This window comes from Sander vitreus, chromosome 1, assembly GCF_031162955.1.
Source record: "Sander vitreus isolate 19-12246 chromosome 1, sanVit1, whole genome shotgun sequence".
Taxonomy (NCBI): Eukaryota; Metazoa; Chordata; class Actinopteri; order Perciformes; family Percidae; genus Sander; species Sander vitreus.
The window spans coordinates 14030973-14036972 of record NC_135855.1 but is presented as its reverse complement, the minus strand read 5'-3'; positions in this window follow the sequence as shown (position 1 = coordinate 14036972).

Below are 6000 nucleotides of genomic sequence, written 5' to 3'. Positions count from 1 at the left end.
TAAAAGCCACCATGGGCTTAGCGGATAGGGGTGGTACTGCACCCCATGGCCCAGAAAGACTTTTCACATAGACTTTGCATGGCGAAAGAAACGTCTATCAGCGGATCATTTGTTTCGGGGTATATCAACTTACCAGCCAGAACAATTAAAGGGTCCTTGTTTAAAACGCCACGTTTTTAACATTCTAGTAGCGAATCCAGAATTATTAAATTAGGCATGATGAACGCGCCCGCTCACATGACTGTTCTCCCGAGGTCATGTAGCTAGCTGTAATAATGGATATAGCTAATGGTTGTAATTCACCATGTGTTCTATTAATACGTACAATAAAAATGGCGAGTTCATGAGTTCGCCACTTGTAAGAGACACGAGAGATAAACTCATGAACGAGCATGTTGCTACCGGTTGCTAAGACAACACAAACAAATTGTTGCTAGTGCGCTTGTCCATCGTGACAATGCGGAAGATCCGAGCTCCATGTTTGCTTTATGCGCTTTTGAGCACTACTGGAATGTACAGGGCTTCCCGCCGAATGCTGTATCCAGTTCTCTTAATACATCCATGGTTACCCGGCGTTCGTCATTCAACTGGTCAAGTCTGTGGACCGCAATTAAGTCACAATCTTGAATTTCGAATTAAAAAATGAAATCGTCGATGCTTCCACGCCCCCACGTCACGTCCGGTCAGCTTGTCAAGCGGAAAAAAACAGAAAAAAAACCACACACGTAGCCTGCTCGAGGTAGTCTATTTCCTGATTGATTCTACCACCACTCCAGTGGAGGCGCTAATGAGCTAGATTACTACACACACAGCAGCAGAAGAAGACCAGCTACACACAACGGAGCATACACCGATCACACTCAGCTTGAGAGAAAGCGCTGCCGGCACAAATGAGGTAAAAAAACAGGAGTGAGTCGGTTCATTCCCCCGGTTCAGTGACACTACTTGGGTTAATTAACTGGCTCTTCGGTCAGTTCGTCAACACTAGTGTTGAAGTGCTGCGAGTCAGTCAACCTCCTCTAATTTAGCTACAGCCAGTCAAAAGATAGCATGGTAACTGCAGAATCAGGAGATCCATCGACAGAACATGAGCACCCTCCTCTTTCACTGAAGTCGACAGTATTTTGGATTTCCAGTGAGTTATGTTGACAACGTTCGCGTTGTCGACAAAAAAGCCACAGTTGGCAAGCTCTGCTATGTGCGTGTACCATATTCTTCCACTGGCAGCACGACTAACATGGCAGTTAATCTGTGTGGTATATGTTCAACTGTTCGTAAATAGTTTGTTAAGACACTTAATTGTTCAGAGAAGACTATGGACATGCCTGTTTGAAACCACCTGTTTGAAATTTAAATTAACACTTTGTTTTGTTGTGAACTTGAATGTCATCTTCTGTGAAGAAGACTGCAGTTACAAAAGAGAAACTAGATGGCAGGTTATAGATATAAGTTATTGTTACATTATGCTGTTAATAAATGTTTTCAATTTGTGTATGTATGTAGTGTGGTACATTGCGAACAAAGGTCAGATATATTGCATAAATGTCTAGTCTAAAAATGGCATTGCAACCTGTGCTTTAAAAAAAAATAAATGTAAAAATCGAGAATCGAACCGTGACCTTAGAATCAAAAATGTAATCGAATCGAGGATTTGGAGAATCGTGACACCCCTAGCCATTATTGAAGTCGGCTTGTGCAAAGTTAATTAACTAGCTATGTGGTTGATTTACCAGCTATGACAAAAATGTCCTAAGCAATACTTACTTTTTTTGCCTGATAATATCTATGGACTGCTTATCTCAGTATTTTATCACGTAACATCTGAATAGGATTATTCACATGAAATACCCATGCATTTACTTTATAAAATATAAACACCTGACACTTTAAATTAGTCAAAACTGTACTATAAGAATATAAGAAGGCACATTAGAATTGATTAGAATGGCTGCATTGTTATAACACATTTTTAAAGTAAATAATTCAAGGATGAAACGACGTGGTGAGTCTGACTCACTTCATGTCTTATATGTAAATGTTGTATTTCTAGTACTCATGTTACAAAGAGTCACTCATGGCCTGTGTGTGTCTGAGAGGTCATTATCTTAGTAATATGAACTGTGTGTGTGTCTGTGTGTATTTTCCCGGGAGGAACTCATTCTGTGATGCTAGTTCCCATACCTTTCTTTGTTCAATGTAAGAGGAAAAGTGTTAAATTACAAGCACTACACACACACTCTCTGTATGGGTCTCTGTGTGTTTGGCCACCCACAATATCTACATGGTAGTCCTACACCTTTCTATACTACTGCCTCTCAAGGCCTGGCACACATCCCTTTTATGTGGATGGAGCATGGAGATTATGCCTGAAGCTTTTGCCATTTAATTTTCCTTTTCTTCAGATGTTATTCTACAGAACACCAGGCTCTCTTTTCTGCGGTCAGTGCCTGTCCAATTCATTCAAGAATGATATGCATTCCTCAGCCGCTTACAGCTAGCTGCACTCCAACAGCTCAGGGCCAAGCAGGACGGGTTGAACTGCCAAAAGGTAAGACAGCTCATAAAGTGGCTGCACTTATTGGACACTGGTTTAGTAAAACTAATGATACAAAAGCCATATAAGACACAATACCACAGTAGCAAATTGTTAAACATATTACTTGGCAGATTGACAAGTATAACTTTTTCTTTTCGAAGAAACAAGAGTACACAGCTGATTCAGGTTTGTCCTATTTCTGACCATCTGCAGTAAGAGCCCCTTCATGATGTCTGTAACAGAAGACAAACCAAATACCATCTGAGTCAACACAACCCTGATCCCTGATCCAGCCATTGAAAAACAAATAAACATGGACTCACGCTAGGTAGCACTGGCAAATCCACTCAGGAATTTCAAACACTCCTGAATTTATTTTCCATGAGGTCTTTGGAGCAATCTTGGCAATGAAAGAGGTCAATTTTGCTTTGGAGGAGAAAAATATTAGGTAAATATTTTCAGGGAAACTGGTCATATTTGAAATGGAATGGTTTCCCTCACCCCCTGCCCTCCGTTTTCCAAACATGTACAGTGTACGCACGCAAACACACACTTTCGTTCTGAACATTGACAAGTTGCGTTTGGGACACCGATACATACACAAATGTTTTTTCTTCAGTCCGTTTTTTTTGGACTGTTTAGTGCTACTCCCCTGTCGCCAGACCGACTGACACGCTTGTTTATTTTTCCCATGCCCACTTTAAATTCCATCAAACCCCCCCCCCCCCCCCCACAACTGAAAAGACCTATGTGTGCCTGGCCAGGAGGACAAAAGTTAGGAAAATATCAACAAATCGTCATTTACATCAGAACAAAAACAAACACAACCCAGCAGAAAGGAGCTGCTAAGGAGGTCCAAGGCTTTTTTCCACCAGAAATCCTTCTCATGTGGCTTCAGGCAGCCTGCCAGCCAAATCTAATATGGATTTATATACAAAGAAAGTGCTTAGTTTAACACAATGAATATTTAATCATGCATGGATCCTGTAAAGCAATTTTGTAGAAATAATTGAAAGCAGATTTTGTCTCGAGGCTTGGAAAAAAAAGCAACAGCTAAACTGTTGACCCAAAGGAGCCCAAAATCTCACGCTGGATTAAATGTTTACACTGCTGGCATACACTCTGATAAATGAGGTTAGGAATCTGGGGTGGAATCAACGGGTGTTAAATCTGCTGATTCTGTCAGGGCAAGAGAACACACAGATGCCTGGCTGTGCACATAACACATGCACTTGTTGGACAGCTCCATCCCGCACCCCCCCAGCTGTCTAACACTTTGACTATTTTACACTGTACCAATTTATATTCCTTCATTCAGTGAGCCGCGAGTGCAAAAAGGAAAAACATTGGTAATGCAAAACCACCTGTTTGAAATTTAAATTAACACTTGTGTAGTGTACATTTCCTATCTTACTACTGAAAACATCCAGCGATATTGCTAATGAATGTATTATGACAGATGGAGAAGAGATACCTCGTTTTTAAATCACTGCCTATACAGAACTATTTTAGTAAAGCACACAATAAATAAAGCTAATCACTCAGCCCCAGGTCCACCAAACCAGACAAATGAACAATTTTCAATAGGAGAGCAAAGCCAAAAGTACAGACAAGATAAAATACAAGTCTATCAAAAGAGCAATATTACATCATATGAAATACTTTCCACAAGCATGACTTGTGCCATTCACTCCTTTGTAAATTATTAGCTCTCATAATAGTATTAACAAAGAGACTGTGACGATAATGCTGCACGGTCTCAGGTCACAGAAAAATACAAGAAATAGCTAAACTTGTATAAAAAAAAGGGGGGGGGGGGGGGGTGACATAAGCGGATTTGAGGGAAAGTGTTCACTTATGCAAAATAAAACAGGTTATCAGGTCTATTTGGTGATTCCCTGGCACCCTTAATAAATCAGCTTAAGGTGCGGCCTAACGGCTTCATTCGCCCCACAAATCTCTGCACTGCAATAACATGCGCCAGCGAGCACAGATTAATTTAATAACTCTTTAATATTCTCTGTGAAAAAAAAAACAGGAGACCAGCGAGTCCAGAGCATATGGGGTGGGTGGTTAAGGGGGCTATCTGTGGAATAGGATATTGCTGCAGCAACAGATTGAATATTACATAATGATGTCATTTATATTCCATTCGAAGTGCTAGCTTCCCAGGCTGGAGACTCAAACAGAGCTGGGGATTTGTCTGTGATAGAGAGTAATAGGGAGAGAAGAAGTTTGTGGGTATAGATGGCATGAATAAAGACGAACGTGAGCTAAGAGGGTTACAGTGCACTGATTGGCTGTCTAACAATATCTGAATTTGTCTTACTTAAGACGTAAAATCCTGACTAAAAATGTCTCAAGTATACATACTGGTATACTGTATGACCAGCAACTCACCATTAAAAAAATTATACCACAATACAGGACGCCTACATTCAAAAATATTCAGAATCCTTAATTAATCCCACAACGGTGAAATTCACAACATACAACATTCAGTAAAATGAAATAATGTGTTAATGAATGGTTTCCTACTTCACATACTGTATTTCTGTCAGCAGTTATCCTTATTTGGTCCCAACCCATTCTAACAGTCATACAGCTATTTAGCATCGTTGTCTAGTGAAAATCATGGATCTTCAGATTTGCTGATTCATTCATTTTCACATTAACTAAATAAATAGCAACCTTTTGTGATCTTAACACCTTAATATGAAGCAATATGTCCCCTTGTTGCATGTTTATATGAGCAGTCCTCTCTCAGGTTGTTTTATTTGAATCATTTTTCTCATCTTAAAAAAGGGTAAAACTAAAGTATTTCAGAAAAGGTATAAAAAAAAATATTGAGTGCAGCAATTTAGTCTTTTTTTTCCTGCCTAGGCAACTCATTTTGCAAACCACTACATTCATTTCGCTACCCCTTGTAGCAGTCCAGACCACCAGGTTGGGAACCACAGTTTAGGCTAAACAAACCAGTTAACCAAACTAACGGATTGCATTGTCACAAAGATGAAAACAGTGGTTTTCTTGGCTCATTGCTCAAGCTGGTGTTTTAGACATACATGGTTTTCACAGCCACGGGCAAATAATGTCTGATGCCTGCTTCCCATTTGTGCTAAAGTTGATAAATATCTTCTAATCAGCAAAACAGGGCATATCAAAATGACACGTCTGCATCGAAAACAAGTGTTGAACAAATCAGATGGCGCAAGGAGCGGAGGTGAAGCTTGGAGAGAATAAACAGAGCTTGCAGACGTTGTAATGAGAATTTGCTCCATTTGGCAGTCGCCTGCAGCAAAGGTCTCCCATCTGTTTCCTATTGAAAAGGGATTCAACCGTTTGGAGGGGGAAGGATGAAATGCAAGAATGAACGGGCCACAGTGACATCTTACGGCAGCAGCTGATAACACAGTGTGGATGGATGGATGCATGCATGCATGCAAAGACTTCAGTTCATGTTT